Source organism: Lissotriton vulgaris, chromosome 10 (assembly GCF_964263255.1).
Source record: "Lissotriton vulgaris chromosome 10, aLisVul1.2, whole genome shotgun sequence".
NCBI classification, from domain to species: domain Eukaryota; kingdom Metazoa; phylum Chordata; class Amphibia; order Caudata; family Salamandridae; genus Lissotriton; species Lissotriton vulgaris.
This window is the reverse complement of record NC_141698.1, coordinates 751,606,681-751,622,087: the sequence shown is the minus strand read 5'-3', so window position 1 is coordinate 751,622,087 and position 15,407 is coordinate 751,606,681. Positions and strand designations below refer to the sequence as shown.

Here is a 15,407-nt window from a genome sequence, read left to right as displayed (position 1 = left end):
TTAGCTACACATGGGGGGATGGGCGGGGGGGGGCCGCTGAGTTAGCTGCCGCCACGGTACCCACTACATTGACTCTCTACGGACCTGAACATTGTTTGGATAGGCCCGAGACTATGAGTAGCAGTTTTCTGCGGGATTGTTCTATGGGGGTTGAGGGAAGGGGGATGGAGGTTGGGGGGGAATGGTTGCAGTTGGGGTAGGTAGTTGGGTGTACAGACCGGGGGTGGGACTGAGGGTGGGACAAGTGTGCCAGGGAATTTTAATCACATTGCTCGAGGTCTCCGTGCTCTCCCATGATGGAGTCCAGTTTGAAGGTACTAACTCTTAATGTTAAGGGCCTGAACAATCCGATTAAGAGGAGGGCGGTGATCTCATACTTGGAGAATTCCGGTGCCGACATATGCTTACTGCAAGGAACCCATCTCTTACTCAAAGATTGGCATGTGATGCTCTCGAGGTGCTTTCCCTCAGCAGTTCTTCTCCTCGCTTCCGACAAAGAAGGCAGGTGTTGCCATTCTGGTCTCCAGGGGCTTCCGCGGCTGCGTGGGGGACAAAGTGGAGAAGTGTGGCTCAGGGGTTAGAGGCGGCAGACCCGGAAGCTGAGATCGGCCCTGGACCAGGGTTCAATTCCCCGCCTCGACGGGGCTTGGGCTCAATAATTCCACGGACTCGATAATTCTCGCTCCGGTGCCTACTCAACTCACGGGTTCACACTCTGCGACTCTGGGCAATAGCTTGCTTAATCTCCACAACGGCCCCTCGCGGCGGGATGCCTGGCTTTCACCTTGTGGATACCCTGCCGGGGTTATCTCACAGGGGAATACCAGGACGGGTTCCCTAAGCAAGCGCTTAGATGCCTGCGATGTGGGTGGTTTGCGCTATATAAATACATGTACATTTACATTTACATTAAGGGCAGATTGCTAGCACACACTTTCCTCATAGGGGGACAGTGCTTTACTATTGCCTCATTCTACGCCCCGAACTCTGGTCAGGAATCCTTTTTGAAACAAGCCGCTTCCGAATCCCTTCAGTCCCTTAACTCGCCTCTGCTCTTCGGGGGGGACCTCAACTTAGTAATGGACACAAACATGGACAGGTCAGGCCGTCGGTTTGGGGACACGGGAGCCATAACAGCTGCTGGTAGAGATTGGCTACGCAACAAAGGTCTTGTGGACCTATGGAGATCCTCCCACCCCACCGCATCACACTTCACGTTCTACTCTCACATCCACCACACTTATGCCAGGCTAGACCACTTCTCTCTGAATTGCTCCCTATACTTAAGGACATAACCATTACCCCTGCGGCGTTGTCTGACCATGACGCTGTGGAACTGACACTACAGGTCCCCAGGTCCACCCGCCCTCCTGGTACTTGGCGGCTGCGAGAGACCCTACTACAACGACCAGACGTTACCAAACAACTACACGCACGCCTCACTGACTATATGGCCACTAACGACATTCCCGGGACCCCAGTGACTGCCTTGTGGGGAGCCTTGAAGGCGGTGGCCCGAGGCGAGCTCATTGCCATCGCGGTAGCAGGGGCCAAGGACCGTAAAGAGAAAAGAGACGACCTCACAGCTCGGGTCTCTGAACTCGAGAGGGTCCACAGCCGCACTGGCGCCCCACGGGTTTGGAATCAATTGAAGGCCGCCAGGGCCCAACTGGCCAGCTTAGATACAGACCGTGCGGAATTCGCAGCTCTGCGCCTCCGCCATTCTTACTACGTCGGGGGGAATAAAACAGGCCGCTTGCTTGCTAGCGCCCTGAGGGCGAAGGCTCAACGCTCCCAGATCACTAGCCTGACAGACGACTCCGGGCAGGACATCTCAGGTGAGACCCAGATTGCGGAGGCGTTCCGGACGTTCTATGCTACATTATACAAGGCGGACTCTGACTCACCGGAGGATGTTAGTAACTATCTAGAATCTGCAAATATAACAGAGCTGTCTCAGGACAATGTGGACTCCTTGGACGCCCCTATCCGCCTGGACGAGGTCCTAGCTGCTATCTTCTGTCTCCGCCCTCTTAAATCCCCGGGGCCAGACGGATTCTCGTCCGGGTTTTAAAAAACTTTCAGCCAGTTGTTAGCCCCGGTCCTTACCCGGCTCTTCAACTCCTTCGAGGGACCGAGCTCTATTCCTCCAGATATGCTGGCGGCTGAGATCATTGTGCTACCTAAACCAGGCAAAAAGCCTACATGCTGCCCCGCGTTCCGCCCCATATCCCTACTTAACCTGGACCTGAAGATCTTTACAGGGATCTTAGCTGCGCGCCTAGGCCCGTGCCTGCCCGGAATTCTGGAGCCAGATCAGTCTGGCTTCGTGCCAAATCGCCAATGCAGCAACAATACTAAACGTGTACTACACCTGATTGATAAAGCCCACTTCCAAAACTCAGACTCAGCGTTGTTGGCTATCGACGTGGAGAAAGCGTTCGACCGAGTGGACTGGCTCTACCTCCAGCAAGTCCTGCAACGCTTCCGGGTGGGAAATCGCTTTCAAGCCTGGATTGCGAGCTGCTACTACCATCCTCGGGCTCGCATCCGCATTGGCGGTCTGCGCTCCGACCCTTTTGAGAATCAGAGGGGCAAGAGGCAGGGGTGCCCCCTCTCGCCCCTCCTATTCGCCCTCTATGTGAAACCTCTAGCGCAAAAGATCCGCGACAACCCCAGCATCCATGGGATGACCTTCGGACGGGAGCCCCACACGATAGGTCTCTATGCAGGTGACATCATCACCACCCTGGATAGCCCGGCCTGCTCCGTCCCCGCCTTTCTAGCGGAACTGGAAGCCTTTGGGGCCGTCTCCGGCTTCAAAATCAACAAAGGGAAATCCCTTATATTACCCTTGGGCAAGAATGCCCAAATGCACACCACTCCACCTGCCTATGGTGGAGGAATCCCGACAGCAGCACAGCTTCCCTACCTAGGCGTCACACTTACTGCTTCCACAGCCTTCACGCTAACTCTCAACTATACGGCCCTGTCCTCCCGGATCCGATCCGACCTTGCACGTTGGGCCAAACAGCCACTATCCCTACTGGGCCGTGTCGCAGCAATCAAGATGACGGCCTTGCCTAAGATTCTGTATTTTTTCCAGACTCTCCCGGTGTTCCCCCCTGCGGGCACCATCCAGGTCCTCCAAGCCGCCATCCATCATTTCATCTGGGGGGGCAAACGAGTGCGCCTACACAAACACCTGACCTACTGGAGCCCGGACGAGGGAGGACTGGGTGTCCCCAATCTTTTGCAATATTTCCAGGCTGCGCAACTCCGATATCTTGTGGAATGGTTCAGGCCAGAATCGGAGAAGCACTGGTTATTCCAAGATAGGGCAATGGCAGGCACCTCCCTTTGGAAGGTCCCTTTCCTTCTCAGGCAGCACCGACCACGCTATCTCCTAAAGTCTCCTATCACTCGCACTGTCATGCAGGTCTGGGACGCGGTTGCAGTCAAAAGAGGGCTTACCACCTTCCCCTCTCCTCTAACGCCTGTCTTGGACAATCCGGAATTCCCGCCGGGCAACGCCCCTGGGGCCTTCCCACAATGGCGAAACATCAGTAGCTTCTCCACTGGTCACCTCTTCGACTTGCAGGGCTTCCTCTCCCTTAAAGACATTACTCACAGCTATGACGTGGTTTCTCCTCATCTATTTCAGTACTTCCAGCTCCGACACTGGCTTACCAACTCCGACGGTGCACCCCTGGCAGGCAGGCCCATGACTGTCTTCGAGAAGTGGCTGGTGACGAAAGACTCAGACAAGCACCTCATAACGGACTTATAAAAAATGCTTACCCCCACTTCCCAACCGGGTAAGTCGGCAGGCCAAAAAAGATGGGAGGCAGAGCTCGGGAGGGCCTTATCACCCCAGGAATGGCAATCTGTCTATTGCAGAGCTGCCCACACCACCCGCAACACTGCATCTAGGGAAGCCATATACTGACATCTCACACCGGTCCGGCTCCATAAGGGTAATCCTACACGAAGCGCGCCATGTTGGAGGGGCTGCGGGGAACTGGGCACCCTGACTCACCTTCTCTGGGACTGCCGGGAAGTCCAGGACTACTGGAGGGCTGTCTTGGACGAGATTGACTCCACATTCGACACCGAAATCCCAAGATTCCCAGCATACGCCCTCCTGGGCCTACCCAATGCACTCACCTTCCCCCTATAATCTCAGAGGAGTCGCCAGATGGGGATTGCCATGCAGGCCGCAACACAACACGTCCTTTCCCTGTGGGGCTCCACCACCAGACCCACTCAAGCGGGTTGGCTACATAAAATATATTTTACCCTGGGCATGGAGCGCATTCACGCCACGCTCACACATTCCACGGCCGCCTACCAGAAAGTGTGGCTCCCGCTGCTCTCCCTTCTACCCAAGGAATTTAATGAGATCACATGTCCCAAATACTTGCGCATTTTACGACTCACATAGACTACGGATGACTTCGCAAACTCATCTGAGTGATGGTATCGACCACTACACGAATACGACTCTGCTTATCCCACTTGTTCGGCACACTGGGTGGGGTGGGAGTGGGGAGGGAGATTGGGGAGGCGGGAGGGGGTTACAGTTGGGGTTTTTCCTTCTCATGATTTCATTGCAGCACCGGAAGGAGCGTTCTACGTCCCAGCACTACGTTATTGTTTCATCGAATGCTAATAACCATACATGCGATTATTGGACACTGCATACCTCTCTACCTGATTGCCTAATGTGCCAACTACGTATCTCTTGCAATGTTTTGTATACTGATGCTCATGAAACCAATACAAAAAAATTGAAATTAAAACAGAGGTGGAGGTGAAGCCCAAAGTGAGACAGATATTCTCCTTGGACAAGATGCACCTGCTATTCAGGTCTTGGAAGATTTGAGATCTGAAACGATGGGTCCAATGGAAGAGGAGGACCCGGCTGGGTTCCTCGGAATTGAACAAGTTAATGCAGTAACTTCATTTAGACCATCGTCCACGTTTTTGCCACAGATGCCGAATGATTTAATTGACACTTTTACGGAGAAGGTTATTCAAAAACTTGTGAACTTGCGAATTAATGCTCGGAGTGGAAAGGGTAAATGCAACCATACGAATGAACAGTTTTTGGCGGTGGAAGAATGAAAGGATACATTGATTGTCTGCAAACCGTCAGATAAGGGCGGCAATGTGGTTTTACAGTTTTTCGATGCTTACAATAAAGAGGCCTTGCGCCAATTAAGTAACGTTGCATTTTATGAGAGAGTGAGTAAGAATGTACACAACAAGAGTGTGGGGGATTGTCATCTACTGTTGAAGAAATGGTATGAGAGAGGCAAAATTGAGACAGAGGAATATCTGTTCTTAAGACGTCTTAACCCTATTGCCCCCTGCTTTTATCACCTACCTAAGGTACATAAAAATGCCTTATCTCCTCCGGGGAGACCTATTGTCTCCTCTCAGGGAAGTCTCCTTGAGCATATTTCTGTCTACATAGACCACTTCCTAGCAAATTTCGTAGTAGGTTTAAAGTCCTATATTAAAGATGCCAAGGACTTCTTGAAGCAGCTATCCAAAATTGAGTGGCAAGAGGGTGACCAAATGGTAGTGATGGATATCACTAGCCTATATACCATCATCGCACATCAACATGGTCTGGAGGCAGTGCAATTCTTTCTTAAAAAACGCCCTATGAAATTCACTGAACATAGCACTATGATAACAGAACTCTTGGAGTTCTGTCTGAACAATAACATCTTTCTGTACCAAGACCAGTATTTTAAACAAATGTCCGGGACGGCCATGGGTACTTGCTTCGCCCCCAGCTACGCGAACTTGTTCAAGGGCTGGTGGGAGGAGCAGGTGGCCTGGTCGGGGGGGGCAATGTGTTCTGGACCCAAAGGGTGGAGGCCTGGTACAGGTATATTGATGATCTTTTTCTAGTCTGGAGGGGAACCGCAGAAACAGCTAGAGAATAGATACAGGTTCTCAATAATAACAATTTGAACTTAGAATTCTGTGCAGAAATCAGTGATGAAGTGGTAAACTTCCTGGATTCAGAAGTGAGAATTGTAGAGAAGAAAATCTGTACCAGACTATATAGGAAACCCACTGCAGGAAATTCGATCTTGCATGCCCGCAGCGGGCATCCGCCTAAACTAATCAATAGTATCCCCTATGGGGAACTATTACGAATTCGGAGGAATAACAGCCGGGAGGAGGATTTCCAGAAGTTTGCAGGGGAGTGTATTGAGAGATTTAAAGCCAGAGGCTATGGTGGACAGGTTTTAGAAGGAGCTCTAAAAAGAGCAAACCTTATAGCCAGGAGGGATCTCCTGGAGGACAGGGTTAAGAAGGTCAACAAGGACAGTGGTTTCCAAATGATCACGACCTTCTCACAAGATTCGGATAAACTCAGGAACATTTTCAGGAGGCATTGGAACCTTCTTAAAATGGACCCAGTGATTGGGAAAGATATTCCCGATCAACCATTGCTGACATTTCGAAAAGCTAGGTCTTTCAGAGATTCTCTAACTAGTAGTTTTTTAAAGAAGGCAGCACCGAGAGCATTACACAGGGATTTGAAGGGATTTTATCGCTGTGGCAAATACAAGGCCTGCATGGGAAGAAAAAAGGTCTTAGCATACCCAGTACCGGGAGACAAGAAGCAGAAAAACATCAACAAGTTTTTAACCTGTAGTACCCCGTTTTCTGTTTATTGCCTTGTCTGTCCCTGCGGGCTCAAATATATTGGGAGTACGATTCACCAGGCAAAGGTACGGTGCTGGAACACTCAAGAGCGATCATGAATGGTGATATGTCGTACCCAGTTGCTCGCCACTTCAAGGCGGAACACAGAGGGGACAGAACACAGCTAAGATTTTTCATTCTAGACCATGTACCATTGAACCCACGAGGGGATGATAGGTTGATCAGTCTGAGGCGATTAGAATCGAGATACATCATCGATTTACAGACGAAAACCCCGGGGGGTCTAAATTTCCATGAAGAATTAGCTGTACATTTAGGGGAATAACTGCATGTGGTTTTGAATTGGAGGGCTCTTGACAAAATTTGAAATGTTTACTGTGGAAAATATAATGCTGCAAGTGTCTGCCTAAAACTATGAACTTTCATGATTATTTATGGATATAAGAATGGTGAATTTTTGCATTTTATGAAACTTTGAATTTTCTGAACTTTGATACAATAAGGGTAGCACAAACTGTTTAGTCTTTTTTCGTTTTTGTGGTGTTTTAGTATAACTAGAATTGGAATGGTAGAATGTTTTTGGTTTGATATGGAGAAAGCATTTTATTGTGGGTATGTGCATTTAGGATTTGCCACAACTGAAGCCCATACAGGGCTAGATATGTAAAGCGGTAAAAGCATCAAAAGTGATGACCCATCAGAAGGCTCGATGCACAAACATAGGCTTTATTCTGCGGTCACGCAAGTATTCTGGGGATTATAGTTCTCATAGGCTCGCCTGACGATGTTGTCGACAATCATAGAACTATTTATGGTCCCAAAAGGAATTGAATGTTAGACAACTGCTCTGGATGTTATATTGATAACAAAGATAATATAATGTATGTTTTCCACTTGAAAAGTATTGTGGTAATAAATTTGCACATTCCAATATGTCTGCCAATCTCGGTTGTAATGCCGTTCTCCATGTCGAGTAAAGTAATAGACATAAAAGAGGGCCGTTTCGTGCACGCCGCATCACCATCGAGAAAGGCGACTGCCGAAACGTGTCTGGTTACAGTGAGTCCACAATAAAATCGTTTCTGGACTCGCCCCCGAGAGTGCTTTTTCTTTGTGCTGTGGAGTAGCGTGAAGAGTGGAGCAGTAATAGATGCGGGCGCACCACCCGTGAGAAGCACCCACACGAGAGTTCACGGACAAGGTGAAACAGGAAGCAGTGAGATTATATAGATATATATATATATATATATATATATATATATATATATATATTTCGTAATTTCAAACCTCTGAAACGAAAGTACCAACCATTTTAATTTTATTTTATAATTTGTGCACTTTATTTAACATTTACGTAAAAGTTGCACCTGATTTCTATACCTATCAAATGTAATACGGTATATTTGTACATAGATGTTAATCATGCCATTTACTATTGTCTGTATTATGAGCCCTAGTCCACTAACCAGGACCGGATACATGACATGTCATGAACCCTATCGGCCATTCTGTTGAGAACATACAGTTCATTAATTAATTATGTACCTCAGCAGATTCTCACTATTAGGAGAAGCAAGGTTCATGACATTACACTTGGTGACCCTACCCTGTACAAGTCTCTTTTAATCTTCCACTAATTAGGACAGATCAATTCTTTTTGGGGTCTTGACAGATGATCACTAGGCACGGGTTACCTTGACTACCAGTGACGTATTATGACGTTTCTCTGGGGCGGAGCTCAGATACGCAATGGGATTCTGTCGTCTCCTCCCCTCTTCGGGCTCTAACACGAATACATTTACCCCCCGTAACCCCCTCGTAAATCATATATCGGTTTATCTGACTCTGGGCCATGATAACAGTCTATGTACATTATACACTGAATCCACCCGATTTAATAATTTGATACCAGCATGTATGAGTAATCACTTCATTACTGGTTATAAGAACTGTCCTGCATTTGTGTCTTATGAGTTTGATTTGACCAGAATGTTTTGTATATATACACCATGGTAAAAATATAGATGTTACACCATTACAAAATGGCGACATGTTAGAATACTGACAACAGTAATCTGTTTCTAAAGTCTGTTGTTCATGTCTACAGTAATGCAAAAATGTAAACATAAAAGATGTATAGTTTCTGGTGCAATTTGTGTGATCAAGCACTCCGTGGAGTGCGAAACGCGTCACGTAGATTTATGAAGGAATAAATCAACCTTTTTGGATTGACGAGTGGATTGTGGTCTGTACGTCCTTTGCCTGAGCGCTCGTGAGGAACGCCGTTTTTTATGAATATATGTATATATATATATATATATATATTCAAAAGTAGCGGCGTTCCTCACGAGCACTCAGACAAGGATCACACAGCAAACCTCAGGGTTACCAAGATGAAAGATTTATTACTCCATAAATCTCGTCGTGACGCGTTTCGCACTCCAAAGAGTGCTTGATCACTCTTTGGAGTGCGAAACGCGTCACGACGAGATTTATGGAGTAATAAATCTTTCATCTTGGTAACCCTGAGGTTTGCTGTGTGATCCTTGTCTGAGTGCTCGTGAGGAACGCCGCTACTTTTGAATATTGATTCCGGCTGCTCCGCCGGCTCGAGCCACACCCACGAAGACGAAGGGTTGCAGTAGGAGCGCTGTCTAAGTGAATATATATATATATATATATATATATATATATATATATATATATATATTAAAAAAAACAAAAAAGTTTAACATGGAGAAACAGAACTTATGGTAGCAGTTTTAAATACGACACTAGCCAATTACGTTGGCCCCATGAATGCAGCAAAGCAATATATAGCCATTTAATGAAGCACTTAAGTGGTCAAGTAAAGTACACTTTAGCCATGCCACTTAAGGACTCTAGAAAAAAGCAGCGCATAGGTCTTTTAGAAAACACTACTAGTTTGGTTATGTGTACCTCACTACAGAAATGCCACGAAACTTAGGTTGTGCATTGCTGCTTAAAGTCAACTCTATATTGTTATATATAAAAAATAGCAAACATAACTATAGGAAAGCTGCACACAAACTGATTACAAAATATTGCTTGATAAATTCACCATATACCACGATTGAATAGAAGACATACTAGTGTACGGTAAGCAAAAATATACCATTGGCAGTGACCGTTTCTCGCAAAGGAGAAGAAGCAGGCACTGTTGCTTGAGGGGATTGTCGGATCTGCCAATCTAAACCACAATGTGGCCTTGGTCACTAGTAGCAAGCTAGAGCAATGTATAAATGTTCAATTACGTTCCCTCGTGTCGGCTCAAAGCACTAGATTGTGCAGGGGGAATAAATCAAGCTAGTGCAAGTGAGGTCCTAAACTGGCAGGAAGTACATAGCACCTGCACTCTTGTGAAGACGGCAGACTCTGTGTCACATCCCAAACCCTTCGAGCATTGTAGAGCTACTCAACATTATTTTTCAGCCTCCCTCTGGTTCGACCAGTTCGAAAACCGGTCGATACTCTAGTTCTGTCGCAGCTAGCAATTTGTAAACAACATCAGAAGAAGTTTTTAAATGAGCAGAAGGGAACAAGAAAAAAATTCTTACTCTAAGAGTTTTGGTGGTGGGAGAGGGAGATGCTGGGGCGAGTCGGACTGTGACTTCCCTTTGTGGGTGTACTCTTTGCTGAGAGAGTATAAAGATGACATGGTCACTTCAAGAACAGGGTCAATGACAACGAGCAGGTCACGGCACGTGGTGTCCTCAAATAGTAGTGTGTGGTTCTGACTCACTATTTTAACATTCATTTTCGATCTTCAGGGGTAGGGAGGTGCAGTGACTCGGTGGGAGTATGTTCTACCATTTAATCTGCATGGACAGGTTGTGGTAGGTAGAAAGCAGCGTTTAACGAGCTGTATGATTTATGCAATCTTTGAACGCGCTCTTGACCTGCAGACCTTGGATGTGTGGAAATACAGCTGTATGTGTATTCATGTTATCAAACCTCAAAGCGTTATGCTGATCTGCCAAGGGTGTATGGCGCTGCAGTGCCGTGACTTACTGTATCAACGCGATGTGCTCTATTTCATTCAGCAGAGGCTGGCGCCCAGGGTGCAGCGAGGAGATTATTACATGTGCTGCATGAATGTAGGTGTGAATGGATGTACACGTTGGCGGTCTGCAGATGTGCGGATTGTGCAAAAGGTGGCATGCAGCAGTTCCACTCAGTTTATGGTGGTTCTGGGTGAAGAGCCTTGCAACCTGGAGTGCTGTATGCTCGCACTGCATATTTGTAGAAGACACACTGCACATGTTAGAAATATACAGGGGCTAAACATGTGCGGGCTGTGCACAAGGTAGAGTGGCGTCTTTACTCAGTTTACGGTTGTTGTGGACCAGCCGGGGTGCAGTCTGGAGTACTGTTTTTACGCAGAGTGATGCAGACTGGCCCAGTGACTCACTGTTTGAACATGCTTTCCATGCTCTTGATCTGCTTCCTGCTGAACTCCTTGAACTCTGTGTATGGGTTGAAGACCTGCAAACTCGGCTGCTGCTGCTCGCCTAAGCCCTCGTTCAGGTCTTTCCATAGCTGCAACTTAGCACTGACTTCTGGTCCAGCGCTTGGCGCGGGCTCCCAGTTCTGCCTCTCCGACTCAGGTTCTCCGCCATTCCCAAGTCCCGGAGGCTCTCCGCCGCCTTCCTCCACCTTCAGCCTCATGTTCAACTCAGAAGCCAGCTCATCAGTAGCCATGGCTGAATGCGGCGGATCAACACTTATTGCTGTCGATGACAACTGTAGCTCACGCATTAAGCCATACACGGAAACAACTGACAGCCAGCCTGAGCTGTAAATAACAGGAAAGGACCGTGTGACTAAGACCCCCCCCGCTGATGTCACACGCTCAGTTTGCAGTGTTCTGTCGCATAAAAAATATATATTTAAAGTTAAATCACGACGTCACAGCACTTACAGCAAGAAAACGCACGTTGCTTAAGCATTTGCAAAGAAGAATGAAAAAAAAATAATACAACATTTCGGACATGTGGCTTCTTTACTGAGTGCGTAAAGGGCACAAGCCCCAAGCCACATAACTTGTAACGATTATTATTAGTTGAACGCCACACAACAGTAAACGCACAACCCACATGACAGTACATCACAGTAATGCTAAACAAGCCACCCCAGAGAAATAAAAGGCGCGTCAGGCATTCTTGAAGATATATGTGGTAATACAAGAGAAAAAGTGCTTAGCGGCTAATTAGGAGAAACTGTCTACCGCTGCAAGTAAAAGATCAAATCCTGGTGGGCATGGCCAAAAGAGGACAGGGTGGCAACCAGGAGGGACTAAAAAACCTCCAGTGCAATAATCACACTACGTTCTGCATAATCCGTGACGCGAAATGACGTGCACCAATAAAAAATGCAGGCGGAGCAGAGACATGATTTCTGGAACCGTATTGATTCCAAGAAGCCCAAGCATGGCGAGAGCAGCCTATGCGCGCTGCTAATGCAAGGCGCAACCTAAAAATAGAGACAAGACTTCTGGAACCGTATTGATTCCATGAAGCCCTCGCATTGCGAGTGCAACGCATGTGCGCTGCTAACGCCAGGCGAGACCAAAAAATAGTTTTTTTTCTGTTGTCAAGACGTGACTATGGACCAAATGAAGGTGCTCCACTGATCTGGAGCAAGGCACTTGAAACAATCCTTGCAAAAGAGGACAGAATACTAAATCTTGTCGGCCAGTCTTAAAACTCCAAACACTGCTCCACCACCAAACAACACTGAAAGGTATTAAAGGTAGAATGAAGAGCTGCAATACCACCTTAAAGCTCTCCATATTATTGTAAAGTCACCCTCTGTGACTGTGAGTCAAAGTTCAGGAGGAAGAGGCACAAAGGGCGTGATCAAGAGGAGGAACTACAATTTGTAGGTTAGCAATTTGCGTGGAAAACGTGATCAAGGTTTTTACACAATGCTTTCCGCACTTCTTCATTTCTAAGCGCTGTATAAACTGGTATTACTATTAACCATTGTAATGGTACTCTGTTTCCAGTTTATTGAAGCATGAAAGCAAGGAAGCCTGGGGCTCCCTTGCTGGATTTTACAAAGTGACATGCAGGTCAGTGCATTTTCTAATGGTGAGCAGTCAACTCGCTGAGATATCCTGCCAGCAAGCATTGAGAATCAACAAATGGTCTTATTACCGGAACGTAGCGCATTAAGGGCACTGGGATCAGCTGCTGGCTTTGCCAGGATAAGAGGCCACAACAGGTCTCCAATTGCAGCCAACTGCTCTATTGCTATGGGAATGGGAGCACCAAAATGGCACATTATCAGTTTGCAGGATATCCTGAAAACCCTCGCACCGAATCGCCTTGTTAACAGGAAACAAAGGCCTAATAAGATATTTGTAGTCACTACTAAAGTAAGTGATAACAATGAATATCGGACGTCAGAGCCTGTATGGTACAACGAATGATATATTAGTTATATATGAATTCATTCTATTGAACTCCTGTCCATCGCGACACGTGTATCGATTACATTTCTTGTGTTTTTTGTTTACTCTGTAACACATTTGTCTTAGTATTTTTGACTCTTGCTCTGGTAAGACAACTCTTCGTGAACCCCAAGCCTCTGTAGTAAACGTGAACTTGAAACAGGGAAACGAATGATTCACGACACATATAACACATATATTGGGCACATGCATCAACCTATTTAGGAAGTGCAAACAGTGCGAATCGGTAAATTCTGCCGTTTGCGCTTCCTAAATACGTATTTGGGATGCATGAAACAATTTTTCAAAATTCGCTTTTTTTGCATTTCCTAAAAATGCGCATGCATTTAAGGAATCGCATTTGTGCGATTCCTTAAATGCAATGCATCCATTTTTTTTAAAATGCGAATTTTGAAATAGGAAGTGCAAATTAACACGAGGTTGACCCTCGTTTTAATTTGCTAAATTCTTTTAAAAAGCACAAAAATGCATTTTGGAAAGTGTCATGTTACAGACATGTGTGTGTGAAACATGCACTTTAAAATACATTTCAGGGGTGCAGGGGGGGGGTCCTTTTGACCCCCCTCTGCACCCTTGCAATGCATCAACAAATTGCGATTTCCAAAAAATAGAAATGCAAAACGGCATTGATTCCTATGGGCCTCTAGGCCCATAGGAATCAATGTAATGCCATTCCTTAATTGCGATTCGCAATTAAGGAATTGCAATTTCCGAAAATTAAGAAATCCTAAAAAAAATTAGGATTTCTTGATGCATAGGATTTTGCAATTCCTAAATTGCGATTCCTTAATTTTCGCAATTTAGGAAATGCAAATTCCTACAATTATGCATATGCCTATATGTCCAAACACGTGACTGTCAATATTCCTCCTAATCGTAGCAGGCCAGGTTATGTCCGTCACACTCAAATACAAGAGCAGTTCCTTAATTGCGTTGCCAATCCACATCATTAAAGTTTTCTTTAAATGTCAACCCGCACACAGAAGGGTGTTCCTGGGGTGCATTACCGCTTCACGTACAGTAATACTGTTGTGAAATGCACCGGATCCTGCAACTAATATTAAGTATTCTGCAGCTTGGAATGCAGTTCGAGCTATGGCGGTGCTGCGTGCTGAGAAATCAATACACCATTGCAGAAAAAAGATACATAGCAGCCGGGCACATCATTTCAAAATAGAGTAAGTACACAATGTCATTAATCGATGCAGTGTAGCGCTTTCGATCCATGCCCGGTGGCGAGCTCTTTTGAAATGTGCACAGGTGGCAGTGCTGTCGGGCCCTACTGGCAGTGGTGGAAGAGGGCAGAGTTTTACATCATGGGTCTCTTATCTTGAAATTACTGAGGCAAAGTCTGACCTATGCACACGCTGATGTGGCCTCTCACCATGTTTAAGGGGGCAGGGTTCCTGCCTCAGGCCTGTCACAATGGGGGAATGTCTGGGTCAGGTGTCCCTGGCTCACCACAGGAATGGCCTGGAGTTGAGGGATAGAAAAAAGATAATAACTCCCATGCCTTGGGAGAAACTCTCAGTTTGCAGAGGTCATTATTTTTTTGTTTCTTTAAACATACTTCGAGGACTTTGTTTTTGAAAAACAAAAACATGTTACATTTTGGTGAATGGCTGTCAAATTTGACAGTGTCTGTCCACCAAACTTTGAGTACATTGAAAGGAACTGCTGTGGTGGCAATTCCTTTCAATGCAGAGAGATCTGGGCTGCAGTCCTCTCTAAATTTGGTAGAAGGTGGTCCATCCACGACTTGGGCCCCGAATACCTCAACAACCGCCTCACGTTCTACACGCCAACCCGCCAGCTCCGCTCCGCCAGCCTCGCCCTCGCCACCGTCCCACGGATCCGCAGAACCACCACCGCAGGAAGATCCTTCACCTACCTGGCGGCCAAGACCTGGAACACCCTCCCCACCCACCTACGACTCACCCAGGACCATCTCTCCTTCAGGAAGCAACTCAAGACCTGGCTTTTCGAGCAGTAGCAGCCTACCCACCCCCCCTCCCCCAGCGCCTTGAGACCCTAGCGGGTGAGTTGCGCGCTTTACAAATACTCTTGATTGATGAAGAGGGTGAAGGTAATGTCCTCTACCACCCTGAAGGACGGAGTACAATCCGCCTGACCATAAATCAGGTCCTTAGTCTGGTTTCTTCCGTAGTGAATCTAAATAATATGGTGTGCTTTGGTTGCCCTTCAGAACCTATGTGTC

General features: G+C 46.8%; 1 protein-coding gene across 1 annotated transcript in view; it reads right to left on the bottom strand.

Moving 5' to 3' along the window:
- The window catches only part of LOC147688749 (uncharacterized), a 207,982-nt gene that overhangs the window by 107,112 nt on the left and 85,463 nt on the right, over window positions 1-15,407 (bottom strand). The gene's annotated exons all lie outside the window — the stretch shown is intronic.